The sequence below is a fragment of the Xenopus laevis genome, chromosome 8S, assembly GCF_017654675.1.
Source record: "Xenopus laevis strain J_2021 chromosome 8S, Xenopus_laevis_v10.1, whole genome shotgun sequence".
NCBI lineage: Eukaryota > Metazoa > Chordata > Amphibia > Anura > Pipidae > Xenopus > Xenopus laevis.
This window is the reverse complement of record NC_054386.1, coordinates 84,505,376-84,527,237: the sequence shown is the minus strand read 5'-3', so window position 1 is coordinate 84,527,237 and position 21,862 is coordinate 84,505,376. Positions and strand designations below refer to the sequence as shown.

General features: G+C 41.1%; 1 protein-coding gene across 1 annotated transcript in view; it reads left to right on the top strand.

Annotated features, from left to right (window-relative positions):
- Positions 1 to 580: 580 nt before the first annotated feature.
- LOC108700267 (numb-like protein) overlaps positions 581 to 21,862 on the top strand; it is a 66,284-nt gene continuing 45,002 nt past the window's right edge. The window contains exon 1 of the mRNA XM_018233311.2: positions 581 to 875. The gene's annotated coding sequence lies outside the window, so the exon portion shown is untranslated. The remainder of the gene's footprint in view (positions 876 to 21,862) is intronic.

Genomic DNA, 21,862 nt, shown 5'->3' with positions numbered 1-21,862 from the left:
GCTGACAGTGTTGCTTTCACACGTCCAGATGCACCAGGCGCCTGACACCCAGGATCATATGGGCTTCTGGGATCTTGCACACACTCCCTCCAGGCAATAGTCGGAAATAACTCGCAACACGCTGCACACTGTGTCCCCCTACAGTATAATAGCATTGTCTCTCTGGCTGGACACTGACCAGGACCGTGGAATACAATCTGCCAGTCTCTGAGTCTCCCAGCACACCTCTCATCTCTCCCGGCTGATTCCTCTTCCTGTCCCTGGTTCTGACTGCCGGACCCAGACTGTCCTCCTGATGATTGGCTGGAGAATCCCTTCCCGCAGACTGAAACATTACCCAGATCCTCTGTAAACTGTAGTGGAAGGCACAGAGGACTACATTACCCAGCAGTCTTACAGGTACTAAACATGAATGGTGCTGCACTTAAACTAAATTTCCTGTCCCTGGAATGGAACTATATTTAGGAAAGAGTCCATTAAATCAGAGAAATTTGTAACTGAAGCAAAGAATTTTGGAGCAGAGCAAGCGGGTGGGGGGAAAAGGGGACAGGCGGGTTCAGAAGACAAGGATTTGCATTTCATTGGGGATTAAGCCAATCAAATTGCACCAGGGCGTGGTTATGGTGATTAGAGCTTTTCCATGGAGCATGCGTCCATCAGCGGGTAACAAAGCAGATTCCCAGTCATATTATTTGCTGGTAGCCAGATCAGGGTGCATCTGCTGGGAAGCTTTGAAGCTGGATTGTGCTATCTGAGAGCTGAGATTGTTGCAGGCTCTGAGTGACGCCACACACAGTCACTGGGTACCGCACATACAAAACGTGGAATTTCGCATCAGCACTGTGTTTGTGAGTGCCCCTTTTCTGCTGAGAGCCGTAAGTACATGCATTTCCCTGGGAATGTTTGGCATCCTGGGTTTGGCAAGCTGGGCCAATAGATTGAGCCGGGTAGTATTTAATGTGGATTTAGAGGATGGAGAATGGCTGGGTGGTTCTGGGCATCTCACCAGCTGACTGTATTGTCCCACGGGTCCAACATTGGGTTCCAGGAGATCCCCAACTCTGAGCTCTGAGACACATCCCTTTCACTAAGCACAGTGCTATCAATTTAATGCTAAAACTGCTGTCTTCCTTCAATCTCCCAGCAAGGGGATCGGAGTATGCTGGGGGCTGTAGATCCAAAGGTTGGATGGTCAGGACATTAACCGTTTGTTAGACAGAGCCCAGCACTTCACTCCCCATACCGAATTCAGAGCAGCTGCCAAAGTGTCTGCTTTTGGAATTTTATGGCATTGGCTCAAGCCACAGAAACAAGACTTTTCCTTTCTGTCTTGGCTGGGCCTGTGTACATGCTGACAGCACTCTCTGCTAAATACATCTTTCACTGCTGTGTGGCTATAAACCATCCTTGTGAGTATCTGTATCCTCACCCATGCAGATACATCCTAATATCCATGTGCACACCTACACAGATTTCATTCTCTGTATACTCCTGGCAGTGTACACACCCACACAGACATGTGACATCTCAGTGTGCAAATCCATGTGCATTTTTAATGGTTACACACCAACGTGAACTTCACCAATGCACAGTTTGTACCCATATACTCCACCCAAATGTGTTTTATCAACATACGTCCTCCAGCATACACACCCACAAACACACCTTTTAATATATCAATCTATAGCTGTATACCAATCCAATTCCATATATTCCAAACAAGAAACATTAATGTTTCAGTTATCCATCCCCTTCCTCAAGCCAATATTTATATATATTTTTGTATATTATATATTTTCACATGCATACCATATATCTCACTGTATACTTACCTAGACAGACTGCTTCCACGTGTATATTTCCTAGTGTGTGGTAACTGTGGTAATGTCTGCTCCATCAGGCCACTCCCAGGCAGATATTATCAAGATAAAGCATCTCCTAATGTACTTACCCAACTTCACAATTACATATTCCATTGAACACATGTAGCTGTACCAGCTCCATCTTTAACTTTAATGGGGTGGTTCATCTTTAAGGCAACTTTTAGTATGTTATAGAATGGCCAATTCTAAGCAACTTTTCAACTGGTTTCCATTATTTATTTTTAATAGTTTTATAATTATTTGCCTTTTTCTTCGGACTCTTTGCAGCTTTCAAATGGGCGTCACTGACCCCTTCTAAAAAGTAAATGCTCCGTGAAGCTATGAATGTATTGTTATTGCTACTTTTTATTACTCATCTTTCTATTCAGACTCTCCCATATTCATATTCCAGTCTCTTATCCAAATCAATGCATGGTTGCTAAGGTAATTTGGATCCTAGCCAGATTGCTTAAAGGAGAAGGAAAGTCTTCGTGCACTTGGGAGTGCCAAATGTAAGGCACCCCCAAGTGATTGTATTGACTTACCTGAAACCCTGGGCCTATCAGCAGAAAACTGCACCGGCCCAGGGTTATACCAGTGAGCATCACAGAGAGCTTCTTTTCCAGCTTCTTCTTTCTTCAAATTTCCCGGGCAGACGTGTGCAAGTTGAACGCAATAGCCTCGAGCCGAAAGAAGCAGCAGGAGGATCGCTCCGTGATGCTCGCTGGAAGAACCCTGGGCCGGTGCAGTCAGGGGCGCTCCGCCAATGAGGTGAGTTGAGACACTCGGCTCAGACAGCAGCGCCCCCTGGTTGCCAGGGGCAGCAAAAATGCAGCTGCTGGTAACTTTAAGAGCCGAATCTTGGCTCATCTAGTGCCAAGAGTGCAATTGCGCTCTCTGCACTAGCGACGTGGTTTCCCTGACCCCCTTCCATCGATGAAAAGGTGAGTGCCGTTGGATGCGGTGGCGGCAAAACGAAGGCCGTCTCGGGGTGGGACAGGATTGCCCCTGGGTGCAGTTTTCTGCTGATAGGAGGATAGGTTTTAGGTAAGTCAATACAATCACTTGGGGGTGCCTAACATTTGGCACCCCAAGTGCATGAAGCCTTTCCTTCTCCTTTAAAATGCAAATTAAAAAACTGCTAAATAAAAAGCTAAATAACTCAAAATCCACAAATAATAAAAAATGAAAACCAAGTACAAATTGTCTCAGAATATCACTCTCTACATCATACTAAAAGTTATCTCAAAGGTAAACAACCCCTTTAACACACATATCCCAGTGTAAACTGAAAGATGCAGTGCTTTTACATGTAGAGTATATCTCCTTGTGTACATATATGCAACCAGATTTCTTCGCACACTCACTCCCAGCATGCAGTTCAAGGCACATTATTTCATCATCGCATTATTTTGTGTACATACACAGCAACATTATTTTCAAACACACATCCAAAGTGTGCACTGCCAGACACTCCACTCCCACCTGTTCTGTTTTCATTCACACTGAATTACACATACAAATGTGCAGCGATGTTTATATAGGTATTTGTCATACCATGTCGCTACATTAAATCATTAAATCATGATCTATGCAGTGAAGTTTTATTAAGAGTCCCATGGTTGCTGAGGCAGCTGTTTGATGCCAAAACAATGCTTGGTGCTGGTGAACGTCAACCAGAATACACAATAAGATGAATTGATTTCTTTTTATGACTTCACAGGTAGGGCTGGAAGCTTTTGGCTGAGCTAGCAAGGGAATGAATTGGCCCTTAAGCCAGTAGCACCAGCCCAGACCCATTAAGGATCATTTTTCAAAACTGCACAGTAGTTTAGTAACCCAAAGAATACTGGCTCAGCAAGTGCCCCCTTTTAAGCCCCCACCTTTATATCTTCCAGTATATACACATATAGCCAAGTCAATTGCACAAATACAACCCCCAGTTACACACACGTGCAAACATCACCATTTTTCAAGATTTAGATGCTTCTTTCTAGGGTACATTTCCCATTGTACACTAGCAGACTTCCTGCAGTGTGTGCACAGCAAAGAAAATGCTTACTCCTCCCCTGAGATGTATATGTGCTTGGCTTTTAATGTTCTGTTTTCTTGGATACTATGTAAGACAATGCTAATTTAGCCTTTTTAAGATTACAGTGTTAAATGCACCCCACAGGGAAAACAAAATCTTACGCCATATGTAATAATTTGTTGTGGTGCAGCAACGAATAGAAACTAATAGGATGTTTGTTTTCAGACAGGTGACCAGTAAATATAGGGGACTAGACCTGTAGCAAACTGTGCATCTTAACACCTCAGTTCAAAACATGTCTGTGCATCCAAAACTTACCAAAATGCCTTCAATAAACCATCTAAACCAAAGTTTTACCCATACACATAACTCGGTTTGTCCACTTGCCTCAAATTTACCCATAGAAATACCTTGCAATGTGCCTACTCACCCAGTCTTTACCCACACCAAACAGTGTGCCAAGTTAACAAGAGCTGACCAAGCTAAATGACCCACAGTGTGGCTCATCACTTTTTACCATGTAACCATAACCCAATGTACCTACTCATCCAGGCTTTACCAATAGATATACCTCCACTGTACCCATATGCACAACATCACCCGGCAGTGCCTTCCACAACTTCACTGTCCTCACTGTGAAGAACCACCTTCGTTGCTATTTGTCTATAATGTCCTCTAATATACTTGTGTTACAAAAAACACATATATGTACGTTATTTGATGTACAGTACATGCCTAAATAGGGCTTACGTGTTAGTGTGGCTTGAGTGTAGACTCTCTATTGCTTTTCATTGATTACTCTTGCACAAATCTAAATTTCCCACACTCCAACAGAGCCAATTCAAAGCTATCAGTGCACAGAATTCTTTCAATACATCCACCTAATGAGTTAACCAAATGAAAACACACATTTTCCAGTCCTCCCAACCTATTAGTTCATAACATTAGGCACCTAAAAATGCTGCAGAAGCTCAGTTACCAGTCCTGAATAATATTTACATTACTGTTTTTAGTACACTTTCCTATTCATAGCAGAGTCATGTTCATTCATAGATTTTCCTTTGTATCCTGCAAATTCATATGAACATTTAAGTGCACTCATATACAGGTGTGGGATCCATTATCTTTAAAGCTCAGAGTTACAGAAAGTCTGTCTCCCATAGACTCCATTTTATCTAAGTAATCCGATTTTTAAAAAATTATTTCCCTTTTTTATAATAATAAAATAGTACCTTGTACATGATCTCCAAACTAAGATAATATTAATCATTATTGGAAGCAGAACCAGCCTATTGGGTTTATTTAATGTTTACACGATTTCTATTAGAAGGTATGAAGAGCCAAATTATGATAGGATATGTTATCCAGAAAGCCTCAGGTCCCATAACTGTATACAGAATCTTTCAGGCTGTGTGCCCCAAACTGCCATAGGATATACTAAACCATTGAACTTACCCCTAAACTGCCATAGGATATTCTAAACCATTAAACTTACCCCTAAACTGCCATAGGATATTCTAAACCATTGAACTTACCCCTAAACTGCCATAGGATATTCTAAACCATTGAATTTACCCCTAAACTGCCATAGGATATTCTAAACCATTAAACTTACCCCTAAACTGCCATAGGATATTCTAAACCATTGAACTTACCCCTAAACTGCCATAGAATATTCTAAACCATTAAACTTACTCCTAAACTGCCATAGGATATTTTAAACCATTAAACTTACCCCTAAACTGCCATAGGATATTCTAAACCATTGAACTTACCCCTAAACTGCCATAGGATATTCTAAACCATTGAACTTACCCCTAAACTGCCATAGGATATTCTAAACCATTAAACTTACCCCTAAACTGCCATAGGATATTCTAAACCATTGAACTTACCCCTAAACTGCCATAGGATATTCTAAACCATTGAATTTACCCCTAAACTGCCATAGGATATTCTAAACCATTAAACTTACCCCTAAACTGCCATAGGATATTCTAAACCATTGAATTTACCCCTAAACTGCCATAGGATATTCTAAACCATTAAACTTACCCCTAAACTGCCATAGGATATTCTAAACCATTGAATTTACCCCTAAACTGCCATAGAATATTCTAAACCATTAAACTTACCCCTAAACTGCCATAGGATATTCTAAACCATTAAACTTACCACTAAACTGCCATAGGATATTCTAAACCATTGAACTTACCCCTAAACTGCCATAGGATATTCTAAACCATTAAACTTACCCCTAAACTGCCATAGGATATTCTAAACCATTAAACTTACCCCTAAACTGCCATAGGATATTGTGAACTATTAAACTTACCCCTAAACTGCCATAGGATATTCTAAACCATTGAACTTACCCCTAAACTGCCATAGGATATTCTAAACCATTGAACTTACCCCTAAACTGCCATAGGATATTCTAAACCATTAAACTTACCCCTAAACTGCCATAGGATATTCTAAACCATTGAACTTACCCCTAAACTGCCATAGGATATTGTGAACTATTAAACTTACCCCTAAACTGCCATAGGATATTCTAAACCATTGAACTTACCCCTAAACTGCCATAGGATATTCTAAACCATTGAATTTACCCCTAAACTGCCATAGGATATTCTAAACCATTGAACTTACCCCTAAACTGCCATAGGATATTCTAAACCATTGAATTTACCCCTAAACTGCCATAGGATATTCTAAACCATTAAACTTACCCCTAAACTGCCATAGGATATTCTAAACCATTGAACATACCCCCAAACTGCCATAGGATGTACTAAACCATTGAACTTACCCCCAAACTGCCATAGACTACACTGGACCAATAAAATGTCCCCAAAACTGCCATAGAATTCAATGAACCGTTAAAAATCCCAGCATCTCCTCTTTAGAACCAATTCAATTGAGTACACAACTTCCTGCATTGTCCTTCTCTTATACACAGCCAACACAGCCTGTAACTCTTGTTCAACGTATTTTATATGTCCGGCTGTGAACTCATCCAAACATAGATCTGTCTTGTCTTGTACATAGAATATTTTCCACTTACAGACAAACCCAAAAAAAGCACAATGGCTACCATGCACACAGTCCTCACCTTCTTTGATTCTCAGGCACACACACACACACACACACACACTCAATCCCCATTGATACATTTTTGCCAATTTACTTCTCCTTTACAAAAAACTTCCTGTGCACAAATTCTGCTTCTGCAGTTAGACACACAACTCAGTGTAAGATATGTGGCCCTAAATACTATTTCTACTACTGTCTCTAAAACAAGCTTGTTGAAAATGCATAAACTGATAGATGCTCTTGGCACTCCGAAAGCTGCAAATGAACAAGGTCGATTTCACAAATGAAAATTATTTTCACTCGTATTAACAACATGTATGTGCACCTCCATAGGTTTAAGTTTGGGTAGCTGTCTACATAATATAGGTAGATGCAAGAGAAAGGAACCACCATGAACTGAAAGCAGCTGCTTCTGCCAGTTATGAAGACACTTAGCAGGCCCAGTTATGTAATATTTTGGTGATGAAACAGCAGTGTCGGACTGGCCCACAGGGATACCAGGAAAACTCCCAGTGGGCCCAGGTGTCAGTGGGCACTCTAGCTTCTAAAATTTAGCTTACTTCATGGTCATTCCCTATTTATTTATGGGAAAATGCTTAATAATGGAAGAATAAAAGTAGATATAAAAGACTAGGAGAATAAAGAGGTTAAGTGAAGAGAGGAGGAATAAGAGTTTGAAAAGTGGGCCCATGGTCTAAGGCTTTCCGGTGGGCCCCTGGAATCCCAGTCCAACACTGTGAAACAGTAATTTTTAACAATGGGTGGTGACTAGTGGGGATATTGGTATAGGAGCTTGGAGAAATACATAAACACAGGAAGACATTTTAAGAAATACCCATTTTTCTTACATATCAATCAATTCCTGCCCAAACTGTATGATTGTGTGCAGTACCCTCTGCAAATCATTTTGACTAATCAACCTATGGTGTTAATGCCTCTCCTCCATTTCGACGTAGGTGTTATTTTAAGGCGGTATTGAACAGAAGAACAATATTTTTATATGATATAAAGTCAATAACAGTGTTTGCTAGTGGCACAAATTAATAGTTGATTCACTTATGGTAGTGCTGCTGGATTTATTACTAATAGTTTTATATGAGGCACCTGACTATACCTAACCTGACCCGCCTAAGATTTCTGTTTCTGGAAGAATTGTACTGCATCCAAAACCCATCATCGCAGAAATGATATACACAACCAGAAGGACAGTGTTTCTCACCTACCCTTGCCCGCGCAGTAACCAGCTGTATACAATTACAGACACAGGGAAGAAACATAATCCTTGCACATACAAGAGGCAAGCAGACTAGTCAACCTTAATCTCCCTCTACTGATGTGCTTTAAAGTCTTCCACCCTCAGTTTAGAGTCAGCATTCCCCTGTCTTATCTGTAGCCAGAATTGAAGCCTCCTTTCTCTCTTGTCTTTCCAATGCTAGTTTGTGTTTCCGGCCTATTCTTAGCACTCTCGGATCATTATCGGATTCTTTGTGTTCTTCCCTAGGCTATGATTATTATTATTGTTATGGTTAACAAAAACATATTTCTAATGTGACAGTATATTCTGCAGTGCTGTACAGAAAATGGGTGCATACATTGAACAGACAGGTTACTTACAAAATAAGTAATACAAGACAGCTTACAATGTGCTCATTTCAGTATATATATATATATATATATTTTTTTTTTTTTAACTGTTCCCGTGCATTATATTAAACCAGGAGGAATGTGTCAGCTCTCTTGTATCCCCCAGGCTAGTGTGTGTTTGTATCTGGCCTATGTTCTTGAAATACACTCAGAAGTCTCTGCCCTCCTCTCTCCCTAGGGCTAGAGTATGTGTATTTCTGGACTGTACTCTTTTTCCATGCTATAATAAGCATTTCCTTTTCAGAAGCTTGAAACCAAAATGTAAGTATCTGAACTAGTGTGCCCATTTCCAGCTTATAACTGAACAAGAAACTTCATAAACTCAGCCACAGTGGAAATCTGGCCCTGTCTTTCCTTTCTAGACTAGTATAGCTGTACTTTTTTTCCAGTCTGTTTGATTTATTATGTGCTATTTATATAGTATTAGCACATATAGCGTTTTGGCAAAGATTGTGCACATAAATGGGCTGATTTATAAAAAAAAAATCTAGCCTGCGTTTTTCTCTTTTCGAGAAAAAAAGCAGACAAAATGCACCAAAAGTCAGAATTTATTACAGGAAAAAAACATAAAAACTCAGCAAGTAAAAGCTGGCGAGATTGTATAGCAGTCAATAGGCATGTTCTCTAACAACTTTATTTATTTTCCCAGTTTATTAAAACTTTGGAGATTTTCAGCCTCATTGAAAACGAATGGGACAATAAGATGAGCTAGCATTCAAGAAAAAAAAGTCGCACATGTTTTGTTGGTGTTTTTTTTTTTATGTGTTTTTTTATAAGTAATTAAATGGGGAGTCCCTGTAATGCAACTGTGACAGTGACATAATATAGATATGCTAACATGCAGTGACACATAGTATTAGGGTCTGGCCACACGGGCAGATTCGGGGAGATCAGTCGCCAGGCGACAAATCTCCTCTTCTTCGCGGCAACTAATCTCCTCGATCTGCCTTCCCCTGCCTTCTGCCGGCTAAAATGCAAATCTCCTGGGGGCAGGCACATGGAGCTCTTCATTTTCTGAAGTTGCCCGTAATTGCCTCATGAGGAAACTTCGGGCGACTTCGGAAAACGAAACGCTTCGTGCGCCTGGCCCCCGGGTGATTTACATTTTACATTTAGAGATTAGTTTCCGCGAAGAAGAGGAGATTTGTCGCCTGGCGACTAATCTCCCCGAATCTGCCTGGAAGGCCAGACCCTTATGGGATCCGTTATCTGGAAACCCGTTATCCAGAAAGTTCCCAATTATGGATAGGCCGTCTCCCATAGACTCCATTATAAAAAATGAATCCAAATTTGAATCCAAACATTTAGAGATTAGTTTCCGCGAAGAAGAGGAGATTTGTCGCCTGGCAACTAATCTCCCCGAATCTGCCTGGAAGGCCAGACCCTTATGGGATCCATTATCTGGAAACCAGTTATCCAGAAAGTTCCCAATTATGGAAAGGCCGTCTCCCATAGACTCCATTATAAAAAATGAATCCAAATTTTTAAAAATTCTTTCCTCTTTTTAGTAAATTTGGTAATAAAACAGTATCTTGTACATGATTAAAGCACTGCGTATCTTGACTGCGCTATATAAATAAATGATGATGATGATAATGATGATGATCCAATCTAAGATATAATAAATCCTTATTGGAAGCAGAACCAGCCTATTGAGTGTATTTAATGTTTACATGATTTTCTACCTTTCTTAAGATATCATTATCCGGAAAACCCCAGGTCCAAAGCATTCTGGATCAGGGTCGGATTGGGGGGTCCGGGGCCCACCGGGACTGGTGTCCAGGGCCCCCCTCTGGCCCCCGCTACCTACTTGTTAGGCGAATCCCTGCTCGGCACCCAGGCTGCGCATGCGCAAACGGCGCGCATGCGCAAACGGAAACGGCGCTCGGCGCGCAAACGGCGCTGAAATGCGCCGAATTTTTTTTTATTATTTTTTTTAAAACTGTTTGGGAGAGGGGGACTGGCCCGGCGGGGGCCCACTAGGGTCGGGGCCCACCGGGTATTTTCCCGGTATCCCGCCGGGCCAGTCCGACACTGTTCTGGATAACAGGTCCCATAACTGTACTGAATATAACAGAGGCTTTGACTAGCAAAGACAACTTCTAGGACAGAATTAAACACTCTTGAGGGGAAGAGGTAGAGCTTTATATTGGTGTGGTAGTAAGGGTGATTGCTTGATTATTTTTCAATTCTGCCCTATTAGATATCAGCGGGTGGAATAACCAAATAGATCATGATGACATGGATAAGTATGTGCTGTATGAAAAGATTTGAAGTGTAAAAAAAAGTGTTTGGAAGGCAAGCTTCCCCTTTAATTCTGTTCTAGGCAGACATGATGGGGGTTGGGAATATATGATTCTTTTCAATTCCAGTAATACAAATGGCCATTTCCATGGATCAATAGTCTTTTGTGTTTTAGCTCTACACAGATATCCATTCCACCTCTTTTGCTGATATTCAGAATGACTTGTCTCTGAACATGCACAAAATACCTGTGGGGATTTACAGACAGATGACATGGCATAAATGGGTCAGGGTATAGGTACAGAGCAGAAAGCATTCTGGATGCTTGAGCAAAAAAATGTAATTTGATTGGCCAGCATTTTAATGGTGTCCTAAGCTTGCTGCAAGGAGATATAATAAGCTGAAATCTGCCATAATAAAATTGATGTCCCTAGTGGGTTTCCCCATTTATAGGACATATTTAAATTCACACATCTAAAACATTTTTGTGTGGTGAGGGGATATCATTAAATATAATAACATTGGCTTAAATTTCTGGCCAGTAATTAAAAAAGAGCCTTAATTTAAGGAGCCGTTGGTATGGAATTGGTACATTTATACAGTATATATAGCAATATGATATATATGTCAGGATTCTGGGATTTTGGCCATCTCTATGTCTGTTGCCATGAATTACTTGCAGCAGTGAAAATGCCTCTCCATTTATCGCATGCAAATAAATCACAATTCTAATGGCACTTGCAAAGCGTTGTCTTTTCAGTGTCACCCCAATTAAAAACACTGCTTGGGACGGCAATTACTTAAAGCTGATGGAAGTATACGAGTGGGTTGGGCATAATGATTTGGCTTGTAGAGATGATGGCTGGCAGTTCTCTGAACCTGATGGCACATGTAGTCTATTGATAACTGCTGTATTCCCCAGAAACACATGTTAGGAATTGCAATGAATTGCTTCTCATTTCCTATAATGGGGACCACTGCCTGTTGCCAGTATATTTTTATTATCTTTTTATATTTCTGATTATCAAAATCATGGGTCTAGAAGATAAGTGTAAACATTGGGCTACTTGCTGGGTCTCATTGTAGTTTTGGCAGCTAATGCTATTTATTTACTTTACAAAGAAAAGGAAAGGTTCCACAAAATGCTTCATGGGCAACAGCTTTTAGTAACCTAATAAATCACCTGGCGTATCCTAACTTACCTGTTAGGGTAGAACTAGATGAGCATTTTGGATGCAATTCTGCGTTTTGCAGCACGTCGGATCCGGCAGAATCACGTTCAAAACGATTGTCTAGTTCTACCCTAAAAAGGGTTGTTCACCTTCCAAAGACTTTTTCAGTTCAGTTGCTTTCAGATTTTTTCCCCAGAAATAAAGACTTTTTTCAATTACTTATTTATTTTTTACTGTTTTATGTTGTGTCTCTGGGTGTTTCAGTCTGGCAGCTCAGTGATCCAGGTGTAGATTCTAAACTGTTACAATTTTGTAACATTTAGGGCAGGACTCTACGGGCGATTTTGGCACGATTCGACGCGCTGCGCAAAACCGCATGCGTCAAGTCGGATGCAATGGAAATAAGGTAAGTAATAGCACTGTGATGGTGTCGCTGCACACTGCGTCTGTATCTGACAGTCGCGTCGCGTCGGATCAACGCTGCGACTTCATACGACATTTCCATATCTTACTTTATTTCCGTTGCATCCGACGTGATGCCTGCGTAATTGCGCAGCACCTCAGATTGCGCCAAAATCGTCCCCAAAATCACCGTGGAGTCTTACCCTTAGTTGATCTCCCATTTCTCAGCAGCATCCCTGGAGTATAAGCAACTATTGTATCAATTCTAACAGCTGCCTGCAGGGACTCTGCTCAGCAGGGACAAAGATAAGAAATATATCAACTAAATGTATCAATTTCAACCAGTTTACAGGGTCGGCGACCCCCCTCCCAGAGCTGCTTTAGAAGGTGAAAAATGACACTTTACACTTTAAAATTAGAAAAACAAGGACACATGGAAAATAGCAAGTAATTGGAAAAAGTCGTTATTTCTGGTGATCTATCTGAAAACAACTAATTATTTGAAGGTTAACAACCCTTTAATATCTTTGGAGATATAGGATGATCTGCAGGTCCCGACTGAGAATTAAAATAGGCCCTGGCATTTCAGGTACACAGAGGTCCAAACAGCCCCCACCAGCCCACTAAATACTGACTTTCTATGGCACCTTATGGCAGCCCCTTTGGCATTTGCCAGAACCCACAGATTGATGATCTGGCTTGGCAAATCAGCTAAAACTGGCTTGTGTGACTTATCCCATTTGGACAAATCTTCAGCAATAAGTTAGTTGCTAGGCACACAGGCAGGGCCGCCATCAGGGGGGGACAGGGGGGACAAGCGTACCGGGCCCGGGCATGAAGGGGGGCCCGGCAGCGCTGCATTTTTTTGAAGATCCGGGCCCCCCTTACGAGCGCCCGAGCCGTACGTCTTGCCTCTTCAGTGCCGAATGCGGAAGTGCCGAAAAGCCGAAGCCGATGCGACGAAAAGACCCGAAGTCACGGAAAAAGCCGAAGTCCCGAAGTCACGAAGCGCCGAAAAGACCCGAAGTCACGAAAACAGCCGAAGCCGAAGTCCTGAAGCAGCGCAAAGACCCGAAGTCACGAAAACAGCCGAAGCCGAAGTCCTGAAGCGGTGAAAAGACCCGAAGTCACGAAAGGAGGCGAAGTTGAAGTACTGAAGCCATGAGTTCAATTCTACTGAACACCAGTTTGTGTTTTTTTTTTTTTTTTTAATCCCCTGGCCACCAATGTATTATTTTAATATTCTATAGGCCCCTGCCACCAATCTTTTTTTTAAAACTTTTGTTTTTGGGGCCCCAATTTTTTTTTTAACTCGTAAGGGGCCCCTTGCCACCATTGTTTTTTTTTGGGTTTTTTTTTTAAAAAAAAAATTAATTTTCTTTTTGGTGGCCCCAAATTTTTTTAACTTGTAAGGGGGCCCCTGCCACCAGTTTTTTTTTCAAAAAAAAATTATTTTTTTTTTAAATTTTTTTTGGGGCCCCAATTTGTTTTTAACTTGTAAGGGGGCCCCTGCCACCATTTTTTTTTTTTTCAAAAAAATTTTTTTTTCTCCAAATTTTTTTTTTGGGGCCCCAATTTGTTTTTAACTTATAAGGGGGCCCCTGCCGCCAATGTTTTTTTTTTTTTTCAAAAAAAAATTAATTTTTTTTCAAATTTTTTTTTGGGGCCCCAATTTGTTTTTAACTTATAAGGGGGCCCCTGCCGCCAATGTTTTTTTTTTTTTTCAAAAAAAAATTTTTTTTTCAAATTTTTTTTTGGGGCCCCAATTTGTTTTTAACTTAGAAGGGGGCCCCTGCCACCAATGTTTGTTTATTTTTTAGTTTTTTTTACATTTTTTTTTGTTGGGGCCCCAAGTTTTTTTTAACAGGGGGCCCCTGCCACCAATGTTTTTAAAAAAAAAAAAATTTTAATTTTTTTTTTTTGGGGCCCCAATTTTTTTTATAAGGGGGCCCTGACCATCAATAGCTTTTTACAACTTGTGTGGGGGGGGGGTTACTTTTTTAGCGCTGATGTCTGTGTGGTCTTTTAACTGCGATGTGGGCGGGATATGGGGCGGAGCTTGGTCGTCAGTGTGGGCGGGGCCCAGGGGGCCCCAAAAATTTTGTTGTACGGGGCCCCGTGATTTCTAATGGCGGCCCTGCACACAGGGGTCTAGTCAATCATAGCCCTGTATGATGTAGTGTGCGCAGGTTAAGGAATAAGTATTGCAAAGCTAACATAGTACACGGACACCTGCCGGCTGAGATACCTTCAAATGTAAAGGCTGATAGTAAATTAGATGTTCTTTAAGCTACTTTTTGCAGTGGCAAACAACTAATAACAATAGGAACTTCATTTAGACTGTAAACCCCAAGGGGTAGGGTCCTCCATCCTTTTGTCTCCTTGACACTGTGCACTTAATCTGTATTGTAATTATATTTTATATTTATGTGAATTGTATTTCTAATAATGCTCTTATTGGTACTTACTAATGCAGTGACCCCTTGTTTGTTACTACTAATTTATTGTTTTGCTGTACAGTGCTTTGCCCTAAAGGAGCGCTATACAAATAAAAATATACATACATACGTACTTCAGTCTTTCCCAAGCAACAAGTCAATTGTCCCTAGGGAAATGGCTTCCTATAGTGTTTACAGGTTCCTCCGCTGATTGCTCTTATGGCTGGAGCAGTTGGTGGTCCAGGAAAGCATAATCAGCAACTGTCCTTTGTCATTTAAATGACCCTAAATGCATTGCCATTGCTTCTGTTTCATGCTTATCTATGTTTATTGAATTGAAGCACGTCATTCAGTACTAGACAGGCTTTTTATGCGATTGTGAACCTGACCTTTGCTTTAATTGCAGTTTTTCCATTATTATTTTTTTACCATTGGATCCCTTCTTTCTCTTCTGTATTCTGTAAATGCTGGATTATTTTTCTGTAAATTTATTTTTAATCATAACCTTGTATAAATATTAGCTTTTACATCCAAAATGGAACATTCTGAAACACCCTTGGCATAGCTTGACCAATGTGTGCATTCAGCAAAAAAGGTCTATGGTATTAATTATAACCTTGAGATTTATATAATAGTCACATTTTTCTGGAGAGCTGTACGGAGATTATACTGTACATCTTTTCACATCAGTCCCTGCCCCATTGAAGCTTAAAATCTAAAGCACACACAAACTATTAATTGATTTTATCTATTAACCTGCTTGTTTTTTTGTAGTGTGCCCAGTGGAAGCCCATGTTTGGGCCAATATCACATGAGGTGCAGCCTCAGCATTTCTCCGCCTGCTGAGAAAATACTATTGAGCTCTCATGCACTGACAGGCACAGTGTAGGCCTGTGTGCAGACAAACGGAGCAGATAATGACGAGAAAATGCATATCTTCGCATTTTCTTGCTATTTGCTGCAGAGAAAACGAGGCTGTGACTCTTGTTACATTAGCCTTGGTTCAGTAGCTGGATACTTATTTAAAAATGTACTTACTATGTTGTATAATTGTATCTCTTTCTTCATGTGTTTGCTGAATTCTGCCCTTTGGATCTGTACCCATGGGAGTGGGCACCCGAAGCTCTTCAGTATTTAGTGTTCAACATTGGTGTCTGCTCCTATGGGTACAGTCCCACATGGCAGAATTCATTCAGTTAAAGAGAGAGAGAATTAAAGCTTAACTAAAGAACTAAAGAAGTAGGTAGGACAACCACATTCCGTTAGCAGTAAAGATGCCCCAGTAGCTCCCCATCTTTTTTTCTGCTGATTCACTGCACATGCTCTGTGCTGCCGTCACTTACTGAGCTTAGAGACCCACTCACAATATACAGTAAACATAGAATATAAATGTCACAATATAATATAAATATAGTAATTAATACATATAATTACTACATGGTAGCACAGAAACCAGTGCAACCAGTGTCGGACTGGGATGCCAGGGGCCTACCAGAAAACCTTAGACTATGGGCCCACTTTGCAAACTATTATTCCTCCTCTCCTCACTCAACCTCTTTATTCTCCTAGTCTTTTATCTCTACATACTATACTCTATTCTTCCGTTATTAAAGGGTTACTGTCATGGGAAAACATGTTTTTTTTCAAAACGCATCAGTTACTAGTGCTGCTCCAGCAGAATTATGCACTGAAATCCAATTCTCAAAAGAGCAAAGAGGTTTTTTTTTTATTCAATTTTGAAATCTGACACGGGGCTAGACATATTGTCAGTTTCCCAGCTGCCCCCAGTCATGTCAAGTCAGTGACTTATGCCTGTACTTTAGGATGGAACTACTTTCTAGCAGGCTGTTATTTCTCCTACTTAAAGGGGTTGTTCATCTTCCAAACACTTTTTTCAATTCAGTTGTTTGTAGATTGTTCCCCAGAAATACATTTTTTTTCGGGTTTTTGGCAATATTTAATAGATAACCCCCTTAGCGTTTGTTTGTTAGCTGCACAGCTTGACATTTCAGAAGCTGTTTGCTAGGAATCAATTTGCCCTCGCAACCAGGCAGTGGTTTGAATGAAAGCCACGAATATGAATAGGAGAGGCCTAAATAGAAAGATAAATAATAAAAAGCAATAACAGTAAAATTGTAGCCTCACGAAGCAGTTGTTTTTGACTGTAGGGTCAGTGGGAAGAAGGCAACATAAGAAGGCTAATAATTCAAAAACTATAAAACTAAAAAAATGAAGACCAACTAAAAGTTGAGTTAAACATACTGAAGGTTAAGTTAAGTGCAATTCTCACTTTAAATTTAGGAAAAAAACCCCTTTATGGCTGTGTGGTTGAACCCCAAAAGCTAAAATTGAATTGCTGATGGTTTCTCATTAGAGCCCTAAAGTTTGCATTCACTTAGATGTGGATGGAGGAATTTTGTGTAATGATTCTTTGTGATCTCTAGTGCTTTGTAGCGTGGTAACACTTTTGCCAGATTATTCCTACTCTGTACAAGTATATGTTCTCATATACAACTTCACTTGGAGAAATCTAACAAAAAATATCATATAGCACGTTAGCATATATTATGAGAGAGCCTGGATAACTTTTTTGTGAAGTCTTGGCCATTTTTCATGGTATTCTGCACAGCGTATTTAAAGTGTTACTGCCTCAGGCACCTCCGCCCTTTGCCTTACATACACAGTAATTAAAAGTTTGGTGCAGGTTAATCTTTGCATATTTGTTGCTGCTACCAGGAAAAAGAAACCCCAAATAACAGTAAATATAGCAGTGGGGGGTAAGAGATCTAGGAGCCCACAATGTGGCCTTTTAGGGAGCTTTTAATGCTTCAGACCTGACCACAGATTTGTGTTGCTTTTTATTATATGATATGTACAGTATATAAAATGTCCCATACATATGTTTTGTGTATATGTTATGTTTATTTGCCTGACTCTTTTATGTTTTGTTTATTCTTGTGCTGAAACGTCTTCTGTATTGTGTATTGTCTACACTGGTATTAGGGATGCAGCAGATGTCCGAAACTAGGGGTAGGCATAAGAGGCACCTGCCTAGGGAGCAACGAAAGGGAGGTGCTGCTGGGCAGGTACCTGTCTTCTGCCTACCCCATGTTTGCTGCTCTCCCCTGCCTCCCCCCCTCCAGGGCTCTCCCACGCCTCCCTCTCCCCCGGCGCTCTCTCCTGCCTTCCTCCCCTTCAGGGCTCTCCCATGCCTCCCTCCGCTCTGGCGCTCTCTCACGCCTGCCTCCCCTCCAGCGATCTCTCCCTCCCCTCCAGTGCTCTTTCCCGCCTCCCTCCCTTCCGGCGATCTCTCCCGCCTCCCTCCCCTCCAGCTCTCTCCCGCCTCCCTCCCCTCCATGCGCTCTGCACATGCGTGCACACACTCAGTTTGGGGGCATGCGTGCACATCACATGTGTGCATGGGGGGGGATCACGGTGGCAGGCTGGGTCGCCTAGGGCACCCAGTCCACTTGGCCCAGCACTGCTAGGGAGCAAAGGGGTGCCAAGCACGTACCTTCTGATACCTTGCCTACCCCTAGTCTGGCCAATGAGCCCTTGCTGAGCAGTCCAATTGATCCAATGCACTTCTTCTCACACGCGTGTGCTCACTTCTTCTCACACTTGTTTGTCCGTGTGCATACAAACACCTGCTCACGACGGGGTGGGAGCGACGCAGCCCTCTGGGTTTGCCTAGGGCACCCAGCCGGCCTGGCCTGGTGCTGTAAGCTGCAAGATATAAATTCAGCATTGTCGTTGTAGGTCAAGCAGTGATGAAAAATGCTCACAGTTTTTCACAAAGTTGTAAGTGTGGTAAAGTTCTAGGGTTGTACCAAATCAAGAATTTTAGGATTTGGCTGAATACTGAATCCACTGCAAAAGATTGTGTGAATACAAATGATCAAAATCACTAGTCATTAGACATCCATAGTTTTAAAAAGTCACATGATCATCAGGGTTTTGATTTGTATAGGCCAAGATTTGGACGAATCCGAATTTGGCAAAAAGGCTTGGATTTTTGTGAATCCTGAACTGAATCCAAGATTCAGTACCTCCCTAATTGGTATATAGACAACATAAAACTCTAAAACTATTTATCTGGCCTATCATCCAAGATTTCATTTTTCACCAACCAATCTTTTTCATCCTTGCTAGTCAGAATCTCCTTCCTTATAGGTTTTTCTTTTATGAAATCAGTATCATGCTTCCATGCAGACTAATTTTCCCCTTCCTATTATTTCTGGCTCCGATAGTCCCCCATATCTGTATTAATAAGGTTTGAGCAACATTTCCCTGGCTGTAGAGATTAGCTACTGTACAAATTTCCCTTGGCGTCATAGGGACTACACAATCCTTCTGTTATTTATCAGAATCTTCTGCTCTGTTGAAAGCGTGACTCATCATGAAGTGACTGAACCTGGGTGGGGGGTGGATATATGGGAGGACAGTGAGGGAGGAATTGAATGTCGGTCTCATTCATGGTGCTCTGGACTGCTAAAAGTATAAAGCATAGAATTAGAGTTCACTGCCTCTGCATTTTTCTTTATATAATAACTATTATTAATATTATTATTATTATTAACATATATACGTATGGGATCCGTAATCTGGAAACCAGTTATCCAGAAAGCTCCAAATTACGGAAAGTCTATCTTCCATAGATTTAAGGTATGAAGATCCAGGTTACAGAAACATCCCTTTTCTGGAAAACCCCAGGTCTCGAGCATTCTGGATAACAGGTCCCATACCTGTATTTATAAATTGAAAACATATTCTGTAGCACTGTAGAATAAATTAGGGATGCACTGAATCCAGGATTCTGCCTTTTTCAATTCGAATCCTAATTTGCATATGCAGATTAGGGGCGGGGAGGTAAATCGCATGACTTTTTGTCACAAAACAAGGAAGTAAAAACATTTTTCCCCTTCCCACCCTTAATTTGCATATGCAAATTCAGATTTGGTTCAGTATAAAGATTCGGGGGTTTGGCCGAATCCAAAATAGTGGATTCAGTGCATCCCTAGAATAAATGGGTGTATACAGGGGCGTAACTACAGACGAAGCAGACCCAGAAGGTACAGGGGCCCCATGACACCCTAATTAATGTGCCATTTCAATATATATTGGTAAAAATGAAAACCTCTAGATATTTAGGAGGCCCTAAAATTAATTTGCTGTGGGGCCCAATAACAACTAATTACGCCACTGGGAGTATACATGAAACATACAAAATTACATACAACAAAACTGGGCTCTGCAGCAAACTCAGCTGACCTGTTCTACCAAGATATAGTAAAATTGCTAGTTAAATAGTGCCTTACAGGATCCCCTACATTCCTCTGCAACCACAGGGTCTGTTTCCTTTGTAGTCATGCCCCCGTACAACAACTGCCAATAACTAATATGAAATTTCATTGAACACTGGTCTTTATAGTGAGCACAACAAGCTGGAATGATAGTCTATAAACTTAAAATAATAATTTAAAGGGGAATTTCACGTTCAAATAACTTTTAATTTGATGTGGACAATTAGAGACAAGTTGCAGTTTTCTTTTTTTTTCTTTTTTTTTCTTTTTTTATTATTTAGCTTTTTAAAGGGGTTGTTCGCCTTCCAAACACTTTTTTTCAGTTCAGTTTTTTTCAGATTGTTCACCATAAACAAATACTTTTTCCTATTGCTTTCCATCTTTCATTTTTTACAGCTTTCCCACAATTGAAGTTTCAAGTAGAGTCCTGCAGCGGGTCGGGTACCCGCGGGTTACCCGCAAAAACCTGCGGTACCATGCTGGTTTTTCATTGAAGTTCAAGGTGCGGGTATACCCGCGGGTCGGCGGTTCTGCGGGTTTGCGGGTTGCGGGTCGGGCTGCGGGTCTTCTCAAAATCAATATTTGCTCCTTTTTTCTGGTCACGTCCACTTCCGATGATGTCACTTCCGGTTTTACTCCCTTTTTTCTGATCATATCTACTTCCGATGATGTCACTTCCGGTTTATAATGACAGCACTTCCTGATTCTTGATGGTCAGCGGGTCGCGGGTCCGGGTTGCAGAGAAGGTACTTGCGGGTCGGGTCGGGTTGCGGGTCCAAGCGGGTAAGAATGCGGGCTGCGGGTTGCGGATTGCAGGTTGCGGGTACGGGTCGGGTTCGGGTCCCAAAAAATGGATCCCGCGCAGGACTCTAGTTTAAAGTTTAATGTTCCTGTCTGGCCCTTCAGTGATCCAGGAGCATATGAACTGTTACAATTTGCTACATTTAGTTGATACATTTCTCAGCAGTATCTGTAGAATATAAGCAACTGTTGTATCAATTCTAACAGGGATTCAGCTCAGCAGGGACAAAGATAACAAATGTATCAACTAAATGTATCAATTTAGAAGAGTTAAAGCGTCAGCGACCCCCCCCCCCCCTCACTCCCAGAGCTGCTTAAGGGTCAGGGCATATGCTCAGATTTGTTGAGATTAGTCACCTGGCGACAAATCTCCTCTTCTGGGGGGCGACTAATCTCCCCGAACTGCCTCCCGCTGGCTAGAATGTAAATTGCCGGTGGGATGGCATAATATTTAACTATCTTTGTCTGTTTAGCTTTACTGTTTCTATTGCTAATGTTATTCCTATGCCAGTGAACCCATTTGTTAAAATGAGCTTCATTATTCTTTTCTACGTTGTAAATAAAATCCTTAGCATGCGAGTGCCCCTCTCTTTCCACAGGCAGCATCTCTGACAGGTCTGTAATTGGGTTGAATTAAACATTTCCTATCAGTGATATATTTCCCTGCTTATTTATATATCGCCTTTCACATTCTGGAACCAAAATAGCAATTTTCCCGGGTAGAGAAGAAGGATGAGGAGGAGTGTAACATAATGGTGATATGAATCACTTTGTGTGTAGATGTTCAGATTATGGGGTTATAATAACAAATTAGATGAGCAAGAATAAAACACTGTAATTTCCTAGTCTGACAATAAATAATTAG